Source organism: Pseudophryne corroboree, chromosome 6, assembly GCF_028390025.1.
Source record: "Pseudophryne corroboree isolate aPseCor3 chromosome 6, aPseCor3.hap2, whole genome shotgun sequence".
Classification (NCBI taxonomy): Eukaryota; Metazoa; Chordata; class Amphibia; order Anura; family Myobatrachidae; genus Pseudophryne; species Pseudophryne corroboree.
Genome location: NC_086449.1, coordinates 828,258,056 through 828,278,251, shown reverse-complemented (window position 1 = coordinate 828,278,251; position 20,196 = coordinate 828,258,056). Strand labels below are relative to the sequence as shown.

General features: G+C 50.2%; 2 protein-coding genes across 3 annotated transcripts in view; one reads left to right on the top strand and one right to left on the bottom strand.

Moving 5' to 3' along the window:
- The window catches only part of LOC134933830 (E3 ubiquitin/ISG15 ligase TRIM25-like), an 84,780-nt gene that overhangs the window by 270 nt on the left and 64,314 nt on the right, over positions 1-20,196 (top strand). Inside the window, exon 1 of one of the 2 annotated variants that reach the window (XM_063929323.1) lies at positions 2,326-2,391. The exons of the other annotated variant lie outside the window; for it this stretch is intronic. The gene's annotated coding sequence lies outside the window, so the exon portion shown is untranslated. Of the gene's footprint in view, positions 1-2,325; positions 2,392-20,196 lie in introns of those variants that run through there. 2 annotated transcript variants of the gene reach the window in all.
- Positions 1-20,196, bottom strand: part of HDHD5 (haloacid dehalogenase like hydrolase domain containing 5) — a 77,431-nt gene that overhangs the window by 7,494 nt on the left and 49,741 nt on the right. The gene's annotated exons all lie outside the window — the stretch shown is intronic.

Sequence of the window (20,196 nt, the reverse complement as noted above, 5' to 3'; positions counted from 1 at the left end):
AGATATATATAAATATATACAGTGGTTTATCTATAATGGGTGCTCTGCATACGGGCCCCTGGCTCCAGAGGGCCCCACACCGCACACCCTGCACCCATTTTTTTCAATAAGTTTCACTCAGGGGTCCCAAGTCCGCTGTGCAAATCACCAGGAAAATGGCGCAGCGCCGGCCATTTACTGGCATTTTGTGCGTATGCGCAGTAGAGAAATCACTGGAAAAATGGCAGCTGGTTGCCGCTAAAGGGTCAGAGCGCGGCACCCTGCTATAACAGCCTAGCGTGAGCGCTATATTGGATATAGCATCTTGAAGAATTAGATATTTGCACCACTGATCTCTCGGCGCCAGTTTAGTTACCGTAGGTGCGACTCCTGCTCCGGAACACGATTTCACGTGGCATCTACTTTGCAGATATTTGCTGGCTCCCATAGAGGCCGGCACCAGATGCTGTGATTCTGGGGGTACTGTATAAGGCTAATACATGCGCACATCTGCATCGCCAAAAGGGGCAGATTCAGCCGCCGAGACTGCGGGTAGGTTCCTGCTTGGCCGGTCCCATGCTCCAAAATGTGGGCTGGCTCATTCCACAGGACGGGCAGACTCAAAATACCGGGGTGGCAGCCACGCTCTGGGAGCCGCACTGGCAGGGGTACAGGGAAAAATGAGTATAGAGAAGAAGACTGTCTCTGGGGCACTCTGCATTGATGACTTACAATTATGTTTTACTGATATGCATTAAAAGATGTGTCAAAGTGTTGTCCCTTAAATAGTACACAAAACAGACAATACAAATAGATACAATCAAAAGATACACTTTATGTTACTCACAAGAATAGTGTGATGTAAAAAGATTCTATCTGAATCAATGACAGGTATATTTACATTCAAAAATGAATAAGTGCGTCAGCAAAAAGGTATTTGTGATTCCCAATATTGGGGGTAATTCCAAGTTGATCGCAGCAGGAATTCTGTTAGCAATTGGGCAAAACCATGTGCACTGCAGGGGGGTGGTCTTAGCGGCGCCGGGATCCCGACAGCCGGCATACCGACACTTATTCTCCCTCGTGGGGGTCCACGACCCCCCTGGAGGGAGAATAAAATAGTGTGGCGCGCGTAGCAAGCCCGAAAGGGGCTCATTTGCGCTCGCCACACTGTCGGTAAGCCGGTGGTCGGGCTCCCGGCGCCGGTATGCTGGTCGCCGTGAGCCAGACTGCCGGCATATCGTAGTGAACCCCTGCAGGGGAGATATAACATGTGCAGAGAGAGTTAGATTTGGGTGGGGTGTGTTCAATCTGCAATCTAATTTGCAGTGTAAAAATAAAGCAGCCAGTATTTACCATGCACAGAAATAAAATAACCCACCCAAATCTAACTCTCTCTGCACATGTTATATCTGCCCCCCCTGCAGTGCACATGGGGGGTAATTCCAAGTTGATCGCAGCAGGAAATTTTTTAGCAGTTGGGCAAAACCATGTGCACTGCAGGGGAGGCAGATATAACATGTGCATAGAGAGTTAATTTGGGTGTGGTGTGTTCAATCTGCAATCTAATTTGCAGTGTAAAAATAAAGCAGCCAGTATTTACCCTGCACAGAAATAAAATAACCCACCCAAATCTAACTCTTGCTGCAAATGTTATATCTGCCTCCCCTGCAGTGCACATGGTTTTGCCCAACTGCTAAAAATTTTCCTGCTGCGATCAACTTGGAATTACCCCCCATTGGACAATGTGATTGCTCTGTTAATCACGTGTTATATTATGGCTTTTTTGCTTATCAGAACAGAGAATATATGAAACAAGACATTATAGACGGTTGTACAAATTGAAGAGAGAAAATAACTGGTATTAAGGGCCGTATTCACGGGCAGATGAGGGGAGAGATGTATGCTGAGCGAACCACTCAGCACGCATCTCTCCCCCCACTCAGCACAGTGCGATGTGTTCTGAGCGTACGGGGGGGGGGGGGTGAAATGAGCGAACTGCTAGATTGAGCCTGCATGCAGGGCAATCTAGCACCAGCAATAGCGAAGAGCGGGGCCGCGCATCGCTATCGCTGTGGGGGGTACACAATCTAGTCAGATTGCTTAGATTTTAAGAACCCCCCTTTAAAGTGGCGCACAAACAAAATTATTAATAAGTAGACTCTATAAATGTAACTTTTATGATCAATGCTGTTAAAAGGCCCTGCTGTGAAATCTAGAATAAATGTAAAGTGATCAATAATGTAAATAAAGAAAAGGACAAATAATCAATAAATGCGAAATTAAAAAAATGACTGTATCACTGTGTGTGTTTTGTCCCTTGACAAAATTTCTTATTCCAGGTAATAATAATCTCATGCCCGGCGAATTCGGAATAAATATCCAATACGAAACAGAATTTATAGGCAGCCAGTAAGTAAACCGTTACCATTTTATACCAGCTCTCTTCATCGGCCTTCCCTCATTATAAACCAACATCTCACTTTGCTATATGCACATATGGATTACCACTCCCCAGTTACCGTGGATACCAGCTAACAATGATTATTATTAGCATGGGGAATTTCGAGGAGGAGGGACCAGAGGACTATCCAACAGTCCCCTTACTTGATTAACAGACAATCATTATAAGTATAAATATGGGCACCAGCATAGGCAAACGCAGGGGGGGTTTCTGGTTGCCTGGGAACCCCCCTCCTCTTGTCAAGTGGCTCTAATTATGACTATTGCAATGGTATATAATACAATTACGAGAACTGCCGCCACATCATGAAGTTTAAGCTGCTGCACATGCCCAGGGGTAGAAGCTTCTTCTGCTTCTGAGGCCTCAATCAGTGCACTGGACCAGAGAGTAGCTAGCAGCAAGAAGAGACAGGAGCCTTACCGTGAGGTGGGAGAATGTGTGCTTAGAAAGTGCAGTACTGGTTCTATTTGTGTTTTTTTTTATTATGGTATGTTTAACCTTTTCCTGACCGCTAACATTATCTTATTTATATTAAATGTGCTTGATGCAGCCTATACTGTAGACCAGGCATGTCCAAACTGTGGCCCTCCAGCTGTTGAGAAACTACACATCCCAGCATGCTCTGACACAGCTTTAGCATTCTCTGACAGCAAAACTGTGTTAAGGCATGCTGGGATATGTAGTTTCACAACAGCTGGAGGGCCGCAGTTTGGACATGCCTGCTCTAGACCATCTATAGTGTTAAATATTAATATTGTGTTTCCATATTCCGCTTTCAGTGTATCCTAGATAAATCTATCACTATATTCAGTACCATAAGGGACTAGGTGCGTCTCGGTCATATATATATATAGTGCGTCACAGTATTTACCTATTACGTGCATTCTACTGTGTACTCAGTCACATAATACACGATTTATTCGCTGGTGTTGTGTACTGTGTACTTAGTCACATACTAAAGAATTTATTTGCAGGTATTGTACTCTGTCTGGCTTTATCGTACTAAACTGCTCTGTTGTTGCATTTGGCGAAATGTCTAACAGGAAGGGCAGTAAGTCTGGGGACGCTCCTGCATCAAGCAGAGCATGCACCAAGGATTTACCTGAGGGGGAGGTTTTGTATGATGGTCTGTGTACTGTGTCCAGTCAATCCGCAGCTCCTGTAACCAATCAGGAGCCACCCTGGGCTGCGTTCTCAACCCTGCTGGGCACACTGGTGGAACGCCTTACGCCCCCCCATGGGACCACCTGTGCCAATACAGCCACAAATTGTCCATTTGTCTCACCAGTTGCAGTAATTAAATCAATATTTGGTTAGACAAAAATCTGAGCCAGGTGACACTCTTGTCTCTGGGTCATCTAAGCAGGCTGCTTCCTCCTCACAATCCACGAATCTCTCAGAAGAGGAGGGACAGCACACTGTCCTGTCAGTCACTGAATCAGCTGACGAGGAATCTCCATTGCAGGGTGATGTCCGTGACCTAGTGGTTGCTATTAAGCAGATCCTACAAATCTCTGATGATGATGACGAGGATTCCACTACGGTGTCTAAGAAACCTGATAAGTTTAAACGTCAGATGGTAGCTAAAACTCTATTACCACATTCTGACCGGTTAGTGGACATACGTCAGGAACCCCGGTCTTCGCCAAGAAATTCCCCCTGCCTTAACGAGCCTTAGCTCGATATCCTCTCCCTGCAGAGTTACTTCACCGCCGGTGGATTCCCATGTCACCCGTCTTGTGGGTGACTCTGCCTGTCACCACTGTCACCTCACTGAAGGAACCGACGGATAAGCGTGTGGAGGGATGCCTGAAGTCTATTTACTCCCTTACAGGTGCTTTAGCAGCCTCCTGGGCCGCAAAAGGTATTGAAGCATGGGTTCAGGCATTAGAGGAGGAGCTGCCCGAGGGATTATCTGACAAGGACAGATAATCCCTGTCTCACATTACCACCGCCGCCTATTACATTCAGGAGGCATCCTCTGAGACGGGTGTGTTGGCGGCCAAGGCATCAACTACGTCTGTCTGGCTTTCCGTATTCTGTGCTTGAGGTCATGGAAGGTGGACCTTGACTCCAAAAAGTCCTTGGAGGTACTCCCTTTTAAAGGGGACATTTTGTTTGGGGAAGACCCAAATAAAATTGTGTCTAAATTAATGGCCGCTAAGACTTCCTTTCTCCCAAATACTAATCCTTCTACACAGAAGGCAAAAGGTACCACTTTTCGCTCCTTTCATCCTCAAGGGAAAGCAAAAGGTCAGGAATACCCGAGACAATCTCATGCTTCCAAAACCACAAAGCCCAAGGCAAAGCAGTCCTAGGCAGCCCGTCAGCCTGCTTCTAAACACAAAAAGCCTGCTGCATGATGGTGCAGGGATCCCAGGGTGGGAGGCCGACTTCTGCAGTTCACCCAGGTCTGGTTAAAGACCACTTCAGACGCGTGAGTGCGAGAAGTTGTTTCTCACGGGTACGTAGTCTCTTTGAAGAGACGTCCCCCTCGGCAATTTTGCTCCACGGTTATCCCTTCGGGTCCGTTGAAGGCACAAGCTCTACAATTGGTTGTGAGTTCCCTCCTGGATACAGGAGTGGTGGTGCCGGTACCTCTGTCCCAGAGAGGCAGAGGATACTACTCGACCCTGTTTCTAGTTCCGAAACCCAATGGGTCTTTCCGGCCTATACTCAACCTCACATCACTGAACAAGTTTGTGAGAGTGTCCAAGTTCCGTATGGAAATACTGCACTCAATTGTACTGGTCATGGAACCCGGAGACTATATTGTATCCCTGGATATACAGGATGCATACCTGCATATACCTATTGCCATGTCACATCAGCAATATCTACGGTTTGCTATTGGCAACCTACACTATCAATTCCAGGCTCTGCCATTTGGACTGGCTACGGCCCCTCGGATCTTCACCAAGATCATGGCCGGGATGACGGCTCATCTACGTCATCAGGGAATCAGGATTCTGCCATATCTGGATGACTTGCTGATTCTGGCAAACTCCCACGATGTCCTCCTCCGTCATCTGCAACTGATGGTAAGCTTCCTACAAGCCTACGGGTGACTCATTAATTGGAAGAAGTCCTCGCTGGTCCCAGCTCAGAGCATGGTACACCTGGGGTCACTGCTGGGCACGCGCAGTCAACGGCAGTTTCTGTCTCCAGGAAAGGTCCTGAAGCTTCAGGACAGGATAAGATGCTTCCTTTCTCGCCCCAGTGTATCAATACACTCAGTGATGTAAGTACTAGGCCTGATGGTGTCGGCATTCAACATGGTAGAGTACGCTCAATTTCATTCCCGTCCTCTGCAGAGGTTAATCCTTTCTAAGTGGTATGGCCTACCTCATCGGATCACAGCTCACATGATCTCTGTCAGCGTCCGGAGTCTTACCGGTACGCTGGGGCCGCGGGGCTGGCTTCCTTGGCGATGTGCGGGCTGCGGCGGAGGTGTGCTGCTGCGCCAGATCCGTGGGCAGCAGTAGCGGCGGTGAGGGGGTCCGCTCGTGGCGGCGGGACGTCGCTACAGTGGGTCGCTCTTGCTGAGCCATTGCTAGGAGACCAGGGGCAGTGAGCAATGTGGCTTTGCAAAAAGGTCTGCATTACTGGGCGCCGCCATGTTGGAGACCAAGTTTTGAGCATAGTTCCTGTTTCCTGTCTCTTCCAGCCAATCCAGGGGAAGCTCTCCCTATAAAAGGGGGCTGGTTTAGGACAGGGATGCCAGTGCTTCCAGTTACAACCCTGTTGTAGGTGCTTTAGCCTGTGCTCCCAGGATTCCTGCTGTATTCTGGTTCCTCTTGATCCTGCTTGGTCGGTTCTCTGTTGCTGCTGCAGCCCTGCCGATCCTACCCTGCTACTGCCTGTGGAAGCGCCCCTGGAAAAGCCGGTCCAGTAAGACTCTTTGGGCACAGTCGGCCCCGGGTCTTCTGCCTCGTCTTTCAAGCCACACTCCACAGATCTCCTTCACCAGCCACGCCTTTGTACCACCTACCACCGCCTGCAGATTATTATCTTCAGCCTCGTTTTCCAAACCACAGTCCACAGTCCTTGTTTCCAGCCACGTCTTCAACCATCATCCACAGTTCCACAGTTCATCATCTACAGTCTCGTCTTTCAAATCACAGTCCACAGTTCTTTGCCTCCAGCCACATCTTAACCATCGTGCTCCAGCCTCGGTTCTCTACCTCAGCCCTGTACATAATAAATACTTTCCATTGACTCTCAAACCCCGCCTACGTTCTTCATTGCTCCGTGTCCCATGCGAAGGAACTATATCCAGCCCCCTCATCTGGTTCATTCACAGCCTGCTACCTCCTCGGGCAAATCTCAGTTGCCGGATCCTCAAACTCTGCTAGACGTGACAGTAAGCACTGGCCCAATGGATTCGACGGGTGATCAGGCCTCAGGAGGGGATTCAACTACAGATATCTGGTCTCGCTTAAGTAAGCAGGAGGCCACACAATCTCAAATCGTGCAGTTCATGCAGAGTATGTCCGAACGTCTCGATTCTCTGTGTTGCCATGACGGCCTCTCAAGTATCTACTGCTGCTCCCACATTAACACCTCCGGTCCCGCTTCCTCCTGTACCAGTACCACTTCCACGGTTGAATTTGCCACCTCCCAATAAATTCGATGGGAATCCAAAACAATGCCGCGGGTTTCTCAACCAGTGCGAAATCCAGTTCAAACTACAGTCGGCCAACTTCCCATCGGCACGAACCAAAGTAGCCTATATAATTTCTTTATTTACCGGGCAAGCGTTGGAATGGGCTTCACCTTTGTGGGAGAGGATGGATCCCATCTTATCTAACTATCCAGAATTCGTGGCCACCTTCCGAAAAATCTTCGACGAACTGGGCAGGACTTCAGCTGCCTCGTTGGAGATCCTGCGTCTACGTCAGGGCACGCGTACGGTCAGTCAGTACGTGATCCAGTTTCGCACCCTTTCCTCGGAACTAAACTGGAACGAGTAGGCTCTCATTGCAGCTTTCTGGAGCGGTCTCTCCGAAAAGATCAAAGATGACCTCGCAACTCAGGACGTACCTGATAAGTTAGATACACTAATTTCTTTATGCAATAAGTTAGACCTGAGGTACAGAGAACGCTGTATGGAGAGGTTGCGGTCAGATCGCCCTAAGCCTAGAGTTGTTCTTCCACCAACACCATCATCACCAACTGCGGAAGAACCCATGCAGATTAATCGTTCCCGCCTCTCCAATGAAGAACGTCAGAGACGGCGACAAGGGAACCTCTGCCTGTATTGTGGTGCATCTGATCACTTTGTTAAAACTTGCAATCTACGTCCGGGAAACGCCCACTCCTAGGGCCTAATTCCAAGTTGATCGCAGCAGGAAATTTTTTAGCAGTTGGGCAAAACCATGTGCACTGCAGGGGAGGCAGATTTAACATGTGCAGAGAGAGTTAGATTTGGGTGGGGTATGTTCAATCTGCAATCTAATTTGCAGTGTAAAAATAAAGCAGCCAGTATTTACCCTGCACAGAAATAAAATCGCCCATCCAAATCTAACTCTCTCTGCACATGTTATATCTGCCTCCCCTGCAGTGCACATGGTTTTGCCCAACTGCTAAAAAATTTCCTGCTGCGATCAACTTGGAATTAGGCCCCTAGTTTGTGCTGGAGAGGTCAAGCTAGGAGAATTCTCAGAATTATATACCAAGAAAGAGTCTGTCCTGTTAACCCAATTGGATCTCCCTTCTTCTTCTCTTCTCATCCCTGCACTACTCGACTCCGGAGCCGCCGAAAGCTTCATTACGTTAGCTCTGGTCAAACGATCTGGAATACAAACAGTTCCTTTGGATCGTACCATTTCTGTTACCGCAGTGGATGGAAGTTATATCCCTGAGGGTATTATATCCTTTCGTACTATTCCTCTCAAGATGAAGGTTGGAGTTCTCCATTCAGAAGAAATCTCTTTCCTTGTAATTCCTAAAGCCTCTCATGAACTAATCCTAGGGTTTCCATGGTTAATCAGAAACAATCCCCACATAGATTTGCAAACTATGGATGTTCTCTCTTGGGGACAAGACTGTTTTCAGAACTGTTTACCTTCAGTTAGACCTCTCTGTTCTTCCAGCCTTCCTGTGGAGTACCAAGCTTTTCAAGATGTTTTCAGTAAGCAAATGCCGGACACCTTGCCTCCGCATCGTACTTGGGATTGTCCCATTGAGCTAGTACCGGGTAAGACTCCTCCCCGAGGTCGAATTTACCCTCTCTCACTTCCCGAGACACAGGCCATGTCGGAGTATATCCGGGAGAACTTGGAGAAAGGGTTCATCAGGTCTTCTACATCTCCGGCTGGAGCAGGGTTTTTCTTTGTCAAAAAGAAAGATGGGGGGTTGCGGCCCTGTATTGACTATAGAGGTCTCAATGACATAACAGTTAAGAACAGATATCCGTTACCTCTGATTCCAGAACTGTTCGACCGTGTTAAAGGAGCTACTGTATTTACTAAGTTGGACTTACGGGGGGCCTACAATCTTATACGTATTCGCCCAGGGGACGAATGGAAGACGGCATTTAATACCCGCGACGTCCATTACGAATACCTGGTAATGCCTTTTGGCCTATGTAACGCCCCAGCCGTCTTTCAAGAGTTCGTTAACGAAATCTTCAGAGATCTTCTCTATGACTGCTTGGTAGTATATCTGGATGACATCCTAATTTTTTCTAAGGATCTGAAGACCCATCGGGAACAAGTCAAAGAAGTGTTAACTCGTTTACTAAGGAATCAGTTATTCTGTAAGTTAGAGAAGTGCACCTTTGAAGTACCCACAATTCCATTCCTCGGTTACATTCTTTCAGGGCAGAAGTTACAGATGGACCCTGCTAAAGTCCAGGCGATTCAGGATTGGGCACTTCCAGCTACCCTTAAAGGAATTCAACGTTTCCTGGGGTTTGCTAACTTCTACCGAAGATTCATTCAAAATTATTCTTCTGTCATAGCTCCTATAACCGCATTAACTAGGAAGAGAGCCGATCCTGCCAAGTGGTCTCCGGAGGCTTTGGAAGCTTTTTCATCTTTAAAGGAGGCCTTCACGACTGCTCCAGTTCTTCGACAAACCGATCTCAGTCGTCCGTTCTTGGTGGAGGTTGATGCCTCTACTGTGGGAGTGGGAGCAGTATTATCCCAGCTTTTCGAGGACAAGAAGGTCCATCCCTGTACGTTCTTCTCATGAAGATTCTCCCCCACTGAACAGAATTATGCTATTGGGGAACAGGAATTACTGGCAATTAAGTTGGCCTTTGAGGAGTGGAGGTCTTTGTTGGAGGGAGCTCAGCATCCAATTTCGGTAACCACAGATCACAAGAACCTCCTGTATCTACAGTCAGCCCGATGTCTGAACCCACGCCAAGCATGATGGGCACTCTTCTTTACCCGTTTTAATTTAAAACTCAGTTACCGACCAGGTTCCCTCAACAAAAAGGCAGATGCCTTATCTCGCTCCCTAAGTTCAGAAGAACCCTCTGACCGTTCAAAAGAGCAATTTATCCTGGAATCCACCTCTTTTTCTGCAACTAATACCTCTCCACTTCCTCCTCCAGGGAAGATCTTCGTTGCACCAAATCTGCGCAAAAAACTTCTCACATGGGCTCGCTCCTCCTCCTTCATGGGTCATGCGGGCGGTCATAAGACACTTAAATTCATTCAGCGCTCCTACTGGTGGCCTCATCTCAGGACTGACGTTCAGGAATTCGTGGCTGCCTGTCTAAAATGTGCTCAGCATAAAAGTCCCAAAGGTCCACCAGCCGGGTTACTCCATCCTTTACTGGTACCACTAAGAACATGGACGCATATTTCTATGGACTTTATTACAGATTTACCTATGTCTGGTGGGCGGAACACCGTATGGGTCATAGTTGACCGATTCTCTAAAATGGCACACTTTGTTCCTCTGGCTAACCTTCCATCTGCATCACAGTTGGCAAAATTGTTTATAGCAGAGATCTTTCGACTCCATGGTCTACCACAGGAAATCGTGTCTGATAGAGGTCCTCAATTTGTGGCCAAGTTTTGGAGATCCCTATGTTCTGCTCTTGACGTGAAATTAAACTTCTCCTCAGGCTATCATCCCCAAACGAATGGTCAAACAGAGAGAGTGAACCAGGATCTGGAGACTTTTCTGCGTTTATTCATGTCCTCCTCACAGGACAACTGGCTGGACTTCCTCCCATTTGCCCATAACAATCTTTATCACTCTGCCACAAAATCTTCTCCATTCTTCATTAATTATGGTTACCATCCAAGAGTTCCTGACTTCCAACTTCTGCCTACGCTCGAGGTTCCTGCCGCAGAGTCAACACTTCGACAACTTACTGAAGCCTGGAAACAAGTTCACAAGACTTTGCTCAAGACTTCCAATAGATAGAAGACCTATGCAGATCTGAAACGAAAAGCTGTACCAAGCCTTAAGGTAGGAGATCGTGTTTGGGTTTCCACACGTAACCTAAGATTAAAGGTCCCTACAAAAAAGTTTGCTCCCAGATTTATTGGGCCTTACCCAATCGAGGTGGGCTGCTGCACCATATCCGTGGGCAGCAGTAGCGGCGGTGAGGGGGTCCGCTCGTGGCGGCGGGACGTCGCTACAGTGGGTCGCTCTTGCTGAGCCATTGCTAGGAGACCAGGGGCAGTGAGAAATGTGGCTTTGCAAAAAGGTTTGCATTACTGGGCGCCGCCATGTTGGAGACCAAGTTTTGAGCATAGTTCCTGTTTCCTGTCTCTTCCAGCCAATCCAGGGGAAGCTCTCCCTATAAAAGGGGGCTGGTTTAGGACAGGGATGCCAGTGCTTCAAGTTACAACCCTGTTGTAGGTGCTTTAGCCTGTGCTCCCAGGATTCCTGCTGTATTCTGGCTCCTCCTGATCCTGGTTGGTCGGTTCTCTGTTGCTGCTGCAGCCCTGCCGTTCCTACCCTGCTACTGCCTGTGGAAGCGCCCCTGGAAAACCCGGTCCAGTAAGACTCTTTGGGCACAGTCGGCCCCGGGTCTTCTGCCTCGTCTTTCAAGCCACACTCCACAGATCTCCTTCACCAGCCACGCCTTTGTACCACCGACCACCGCCTGCAGATTATTATCTTCAGCCTCGTTTTCCAAACCACAGTCCACAGTCCTTGTCTCCAGCCACGTCTTCAACCATCATCCACAGTTCCACAGTTCATCATCTACAGTCTCGTCTTTCAAATCACAGTCCACAGTTCTTTGCCTCCAGCCACGTCTTAACCATCGTGCTCCAGCCTCGGTTCTCTACCTCAGCCATGTACATAATAAATACTTTCCATTGACTCTCAAACCCCGCCTACGTTCTTCATTGCTCCGTGTCCCATGCGAAGGAACTATATCCAGCTCCCTCATCTGGTTCATTCACAGCCTGCTACCTCCTCGGGCAAATCTCAGCTGCCGGATCCTCAAACTCTGCTAGACGTGACAATCTCTTTGACTCCGGAGGTTCGTCTGTCGCTGACCTGGTGGCTACAGGACCAGCAATTAAGCAAGGGCCATCCCTTCTGGAGCCCTGACTGGGTCCTACTGACTACAGATGCCAGTCTGAGAGGATGGGTTGCGGTGTTGGAACAACACTAGCTACAAGGTTGCTGGACCAAGGAGGAATCACTCCTCCCGATAAACATTCTGGAGTTTGAGGGCAGTGTCCAATGCGTTATCTCTCACCCTGCCTCTAGTACAGAACAGGCCTGTTCAAGTACGGTCAGGCAACGCCACGACGATGGCATGCATAAACCATGAAGGCGGCACTCGAAGCTGCATGGCATGGTGGAAGTGTCAAAAATCCTTCGTTGGGCGGAACGCCATCTGCTAGCAATATTGACAGTGTTCATTCCGGGCGTCCTAAACTGGGAAGCGGACTTCCTCAGTCGTCAGGACGTGCACGCCGCAGAGTGGAGTCTTGGCCAGATGGATTAGAATGGTGATTGCACAAGCCTATGCGCAGGCTGGACTCCCAGCTCCTGCTGCTATTAAAGCCCATTCTACTCGGTCTGTTGGACCTCCTTGGGCGGCCCGCCGTGGCGTGTCTGCAGAACAATTGTGCAAGGCGGCTATGTGGTCCTCAGTGAACATATTCATTAGGTTCTATGCCTTTGATAGTTTCACCTCCCAGTATGCTTCCTTTGGACGCCAGTTTCTCATACCTACTAAGGCGCGTACCCTCCCATGAGGAACTGCTTTAGGACATCCCCGATGTTTCCCTGTGGAAACCAATGTACCCCGCTGCAGAAAAGGAGAGTTATGGTAGACTTACCATTGTTAACTCTTTCTGCGAGATACATCGGTTCCACAGGGCGCCCAACCTGACGCACTTAGCTACCATGGGTTTGTGTGGCATTAGCCGCTGGTCCCTTCTCCTGTCATGAGAATGTGGTTCTATGTGACTAACATCTGCCGTCTCTCTTACCTGCTACTGCATTGGACTGGTTAACGAAACTGAGCTCCAGTGCCCGGAGGCGGGGTTATAGAGGAGGCGGTGCAGTGCATCCTGGGACAGCCTAAAGCTTTAGCCTGTTGGTGCCTGGATCAAGATCCATCTCTACACCCGATGTTTCCCTGTGGAACCAATGTACCTCGCAGAAAGAAAGTTAACAATGGTAAGTCTACCATAACTCCTTTTCTCTGACGTCCTAAGTGGATGCTGGGACTCCGTAAGGACCATGGGGAATAGCGGCTCCGCAGGAGACTGGGGAATAGCGGCTCCGCAGGAGACTGGGCACAACTATAAAGAAAGCTTTAGGTCTAACTGGTGTGCACTGGCTCCTCCCACTATGACCCTCCTCCAGACTTCAGTTAGAATCTTGTGCCCGGCTGAGCTGGATGCACATTAGGGGCTCTCCTGAGCTCCTAGAAAAGAAAGTATATGTTAGGTTTTTTATTTTCAGTGAGATCTGCTGGCAACAGACTCACTGCTACGAGGGACTAAGGGGAGAAGAAGCGAACCTACCTGACTGGAGATAGTTTGGGCTTCTTAGGCTACTGGACACCATTAGCTCCAGAGGGATCGAACACAGGACCCGACCTCGATCGTTCGGTCCCGGGGCCGCGCCGCCGTCCCCCTTACAGAGCCAGAAGCATGAAGATGGTCCTGGAAATCGGCGGCAGAAGACTTCGGTCTTCAACAAGGTAGCGCACAGCACTGCAGCTGTGCGCCATTGCTCCTCATGCACACCTCACACTCCGGTCACTGATGGGTGCAGGGCGCTGGGGGGGGGCGCCCTGAGGGCAATATAATACACCTTGGCTGGCAAATCATCAAAATATATAGTCCCAGAGGCTATATATGTGATAAATACCCCTGCCAGAATCCATGAAGAAAGCGGGAGAAAAGTCAGCCGAAAAAGGGGCGGGGCTATCTCCCTCAGCACACTGGCGCCATTTTTCCCTCACAGCTCCGCTGGAAGGATCGCTCCCTGGCTCTCCCCTGCAGTTTCAAGCACAAAAGGGTAAAAAAGAGAGGGGGGGCACTAAATTTAGGCGCAGCAAATATATAATATAAGCAGCTATAAGGGAAAACACTCAATTATAGTGTATATCCCTGTGTTATATAGCGCTCTGGTTTGTGCTGGCATACTCTCTCTCTGTCTCCCCAAAGGGCTTTGTGGGGTCCTGTCCTCTGTCAGAGCATTCCCTGTGTGTGTGCGGTGTGTCGGTACGGCTGTGTCGACATGTTTGATGAGGAGGCTTATGTGGAGGCGGAGCAGATGCCGATAAATGTGATGTCACCCCCTGCGGGGCCGACACCTGAGTGGATGGTTCTGTGGAAGGAATTACGCGACAGTGTCGACTCCTTGCATAAAAGGTTTGACGACATACCAAATATGGGACAGCCGGCTTCTCAGCCTGTACCTGCCCAGGCGTCTCAAAAGCCATCAGGGGCTCTAAAACGCCCGCTACCTCAGATGGCAGACATAGATGTCGACACGGATACTGACTCCAGTGTCGACGACGATGAGACTAATGTAACTTCCAATAGGGCCACACGTTATATGATTGAGGCAATGAAAAATGTGTTGCATATTTCTGATGTTACCCCAGGTACCACAAAAAAGGGTATTATGTTTGGAGAGAAAAAACTACCAGTAGTTTTTCCTCCATCTGAGGAATTAAATGAAGTGTGTGAAGAAGCGTGGGCTTCCCCCGATAAGAAACTGGTAATTTCTAAAAGGTTACTAATGGCGTACCCTTTCCCGCCGGAGGATAGGTCACGTTGGGAAACATCCCCTAGGGTGGATAAAGCACTCACACGCTTGTCAAAGAAGGTGGCACTACCGTCTCCGGATACGGCCGCCCTGAAGGAACCTGCTGATAGAAAGCAGGAGGCTATCCTGAAGTCTGTATATACACACACAGGTATTATACTGAGACCAGCTATTGCTTCAGCATGGATGTGCAGTGCTGCAGCTGCGTGGTCAGATTCCCTGTCGGAAAATATTGATACCCTAGACAGGGACACTATATTGCTAACCGTAGAGCATATTAAAGACGCAGTCTTATACATGAGAGATGCACAGAGGGATATTTGCCGGCTGGCATCTAAAATAAGTGCAATATCCATTTCTGCCAGGAGAAGTTATGGACTCGGCAGTGGACAGGTGATGCAGATTCTAAAAGGCACACGGAAGTTTTGCCTTATAAGGGTGAGGAGTTGTTCGGGGATGGTCTCTCGGACCTCGTTTCCACAGCAACAGCTGGGAAGTCTACATTTTTACCCCATGTTTCCTCACAGCCAAAGAAAGCACCGTATTATCAGGTACAGTCCTTTCGGCCCAATAAGGGCAAGCGGGTTAAAGGCGCGTCCTTTCTGCCCAGAGGCAGAGGTAGAGGGTAAAAGCTGCAGCATACAGCCAGTTCCCAGGAGCAAAAGTCCTCCCCCGCTTCCTCTAAGTCCACCGCATGACGCTGGGGCTCCACAGGCGGAGCCAGGTACGGTGGGGGCCCGTCTCAAATTCTTCAGCAATCAGTGGGCTCGCTCACGGGTGGATCCCTGGATCCTTCAAGTAGTATCTCAGGGGTACAAGCTGGAATTCGAGACGTCTCCCCCCCCCCCGCCGTTTCCTCAAATCTGCCTTACCAACAACTCCCTCAGGCAGGGAGGCAGTGTTAGAGGCAATTCACAAGCTGTATTCCCAGCAGGTGATAGTCAAAGTGCCCCTACTTCAACAAGGACGGGGTTACTATTCCACAATGTTTGTGGTACCGAAACCGGACGGTTCGGTGAGACCCATTTTAAATTTGAAATCCTTGAACACATATATAAAAAAATTCAAGTTCAAGATGGAATCGCTCAGGGCGGTTATTGCAAGCCTGGACGAGGGGGATTACATGGTATCGCTGGACATCAAGGATGCTTACCTGCATGTCCCCATTTACCATCCTCACCAAGAGTACCTCAGATTTGTGGTACAGGATTGTCATTACCAATTCCAGACGTTGCCGTTTGGCCTATCCACGGCTCCGAGGGTATTTACCAAGGTAATGGCCGAAATGATGATACTCCTTCGAAAGAAGGGAGTTTTAATTATCCCGTACTTGGACGATCTCCTGATAAAGGCGAGGTCCAGGGAGCAGTTGTTTGTCGGGGTAGCACTATCTCGGGAGGTGCTACAACAGCACGGCTGGATTCTAAATATTCCAAAGTCACAGCTGGTCCCTACGACACGTCTACTGTTCCTGGGGATGGTTCTGGACACAGAACAGAAAAAAGTGTTTCTCCCGGAGGAGAAGGCCAAGGAGCTGTCATCTCTAGTCAGAGGCCTCCTAAAACCAAAACAGGTGTCGGTGCATCACTGCACGCGGATCCTGGGAAAGATGGTAGCTTCCTACGAAGCAATTCCATTCGGCAGGTTCCATGCAAGAACCTATTAGTGGGACCTGTTGGACAAGTGGTCCGGATCGCATCTTCAGATGCATCGGCTGATAACCCTGTCTCCGAGGACCAGGGTGTCTCTGCTGTGGTGGCTGCAAAGTGCTCATCTTCAAGAGGGCCGCAGATTCGGCATACAGGACTGGGTCCTGGTGACCACGGACGCCAGCCTTCGGGGCTGGGGTGCAGTCACACAGGGAAGAAACTTCCAAGGACTATGGTCAAGTCAGGAGACTTCCCTACACATAAATATTCTGGAACTGAGGGCCATTTACAATGCCCTAAGTCAGGCAAAACCCCTGCTTCAAAACCAGCCAGTACTGATCCAGTCAGACAACATCACGGCAGTCGCCCATGTAAACCGACAGGGCGGCACAAGAAGCAGGACGGCGATGGCAGAAGCCACAAGGATTCTCCGATGGGCTGAAAATCACGTGTTAGCACTGTCAGCAGTGTTCATTCCGGGAGTGGACAACTGGGAAGCAGACTTCCTCAGCAGACACGACCTCCACCCGGGAGAGTGGGGACTTCATCCGGAAGTCTTTCAACTGATTGTAAACCGTTGGGAAAAGCCACAGGTGGACATGATGGCGTCCCGCCTAAACAAAAAGCTAGAAAGATATTGCGCCAGGTCGAGAGACCCTCAGGCGATAGCTGTGGACGCTCTAGTGACACCGTGGGTGTACCGGTCGGTTTATGTGTTCCCTCCTCTTCCTCTCATACCAAAGGTACTGAGGATAATAAGGAGAAGAGGAGTAAGAACTATACTCATTGTTCCGGATTGGCCAAGAAGAGCTTGGTACCCGGAACTTCAAGAAATGATCTCAGAGGACTCATGGTCTCTGCCGCTCAGACAGGACCTGCTGCAGCAGGGGCCCTGTCTGTTCCAAGACTTACCGCGGCTGCGTTTGACGGCATGGCGGTTGAACACCGGATCCTGAAGGAAAAGGGCATTCCGGAGGAAGTCATTCCTACGCTGATTAAAGCTAGGAAAGAAGTTACCGCAAACCATTATCACCGCATTTGGCGAAAATATGTTGCTTGGTGTGAGGCCAGGAAGGCCCCAACGGAGGAATTTCAGCTGGGCCGTTTTCTGCACTTCCTACAGTCAGGGGTGACTATGGGCCTAAAGTTGGGTTCCATTAAGGTCCAGATTTCGGCTCTATCGATTTTCTTCCAGAGAGAACTGGCTTCACTACCTGAAGTTCAGACTTTTGTTAAGGGAGTGCTGCATATTCAGCCCCCTTTTGTGCCTCCAGTGGCACCTTGGGATCTCAACGTGGTGTTGGATTTCCTAAAGTCACATTGGTTTGAGCCACTTAAAACCGTGGAATTGAAATATCTCACGTGGAAAGTGGTCATGTTGTTGGCCTTGGCTTCGGCCAGGCGTGTATCAGAATTGGCGGCTTTGTCGTGTAAAAGCCCTTATCTGATTTTCCATATGGATAGGGCAGAATTGAGGACTCGTCCCCAGTTTCTCCCTAAGGTGGTATCAGCTTTTTATCTGAACCAAGCTATCGTGGTGCCTGCGGCTACTAAAGACTTGGAGGCTTCCAAGTTGTTGGACGTAGTCAGGGCCCTGAAAATCTATGTTTCCAGGACAGCTGGAGTCAGAAAGACTGACTCGCTGTTTATCCTGTATGCGCCCAACAAGTTGGGTGCACCTGCTTCAAAGCAGACTATTGCTCGCTGGATCTGTAGTACGATTCAGCTTGCACATTCTGCGGCTGGACTGCCGCATCCTAAATCAGTGAAAGCCCATTCCACAAGGAAGGTGGGTTCTTCTTGGGCGACTGCCCGAGGGGTCCCGGCTTTACAACTTTGCCGAGCAGCTACTTGGTCGGGGTCAAACACATTTGCTAAATTCTACAAGTTTGACACCCTGGCTGAGGAGGACCTAGAGTTTGCCCATTCGGTGCTGCAGAGTCATCCACACTCTCCCGCCCGTTTGGGAGCTTTGGTATAATCCCCATGGTCCTTACGGAGTCCCAGCATCCACTTAGGACGTCAGAGAAAATAATAAGAATTTACTTACCGATAATTCTATTTCTCGGAGTCCGTAGTGGATGCTGGGGTTCCTGAAAGGACCATGGGGAATAGCGGCTCCGCAGGAGACAGGGCACAAAAGTAAAGCTTTCCGATCAGGTGGTGTGCACTGGCTCCTCCCCCTATGACCCTCCTCCAAGCCAGTTAGGTACTGTGCCCGGACGAGCGTACACAATAAGGGAGGAATTTTGAATCCCGGGTAAGACTCATACCAGCCACACCAATCACACCGTACAACTTGTGATCTAAACCCAGTTAACAGTATTGTGGCCGGAGAGCCCCCAGCCACGAGGCAAATGGCCGCCCTGGCACTGAAGGGGTTAATCCCTAGTGCCCGGCGCCATTTGCCAAGACAAAGGGGCTCTTGGCGCCAAATTTGAAATATAATGTGGGCGCTAGGCGCCGTGTTTTATAAATGGATAAAAATGTATTTTCTTAGAATGCGCCGTGGTCCCGGACCCCTCCGGAGACCACGGCAGGGAGGACAGCCCCCGGCGCGCTCAGCAGAGTGTGCGCGCCGGGGGAGAGGAGGCAGCCGCTGACCGCCGGAGTCCGGGAGCTCCGCTCCCGGCAGCGGTCAGTGTAGCCCCGGGCGCACTGGAGTGTGCGCGCCGGGGAGAAGGGTGAGCGCTGCGGCTGGGAGCTCGGCTCCCGCTGCAGTGCTCTATGTGAGAGCCGCCGCTGGGGGCCGGGAGCTCTGCTCCCAGCGCCTCAGCACAGCACGGGTGGCCAGCCGCAGCAGCCGGGACGGACGTCCCGGGCTGCTAGCCGGCGAGGGGGGTGCGCTGCAGCCCGGCTCCCCGCCGGACGCTGCAGCGAGGCCACAAGACAGGCACCGCTCAGGGGGGACCGGGCTAGCCGGCTCCCTAGCGGCGTGGGCACATTAGGCGGGCCAGCAGGATGGTGAGCGCTGGGGTCCGGGAGCTACGCTCCCGGCGCCTCAGCGCTGAAACAAGCCAGGGTCACGGCGGCCGGGACAAGTGTCCCGGTCCGCCGGACTTCGGTACAGGGGGGTGCGCCGCTGCGTGCGGCGAGGCCACTGATTAGTGCCTCCCTGGGGGGACAGGGAGAGCCAGCTCCCTGGAACCCCAGAGGCAGAAAAGCAGGCTGGAGGATGGGGGAAGCCAGCCCCATACCTCCAGCACACAGAGAGCCCTCGCAGCCAGGCTGCAGGGCTAGGGAAGGCACTGCAGTGCCTGAGTATGTAGAGCCTGTGCAGGGCACAGGCTCAGTGTATATTTAACAAAGGGAAATGTACAGTGTGATTTAAAAATGTAATGTATTTAAAGATAAAATGCACTTACTTGATTGTGTGTCCCAGGAGGGGGGAATCCATAGCTGTGCAGGCTGATGGATTCTCCCAGACCTTTTCCCTAAAAACGGAATGCATTCCCATCCAGCCTCACAGTTCCAATGGGGACAGGGAGAAAGAGAAGCAGCTTAGCTATAAAACAAGCTGAGTGGTTTCTTGGAGCTCCATGGAGATCAGTCGTAGTGGACCAGAGACCTGGACCGGGGAGCCAGGCTGCCCAGCTCTGGAGCCCAAATCCAGGCTGCAGGCAGTGAGAAGGGGTCCCGGGCAGGTTTCTGGAAGTCAGTTTAGGAGGGAAAACTTCCCCCCAGCCAGACTGAACGGCACCGTGGGAGTAGCCTGCTCTCCCAGATGGGAGAGACAAAGGAGACCGGCCACTCCCCACTGTCCATTGGGGACAATGTTAGGTGTGCATGAGTCCAGAGCATGCACAGCTCATGGGTAAACATTGATTGGTTGTACACCACAGGGCGGGCTTACCCCCTGTGGTAGAGGGTCTTGGAGAGGGATAA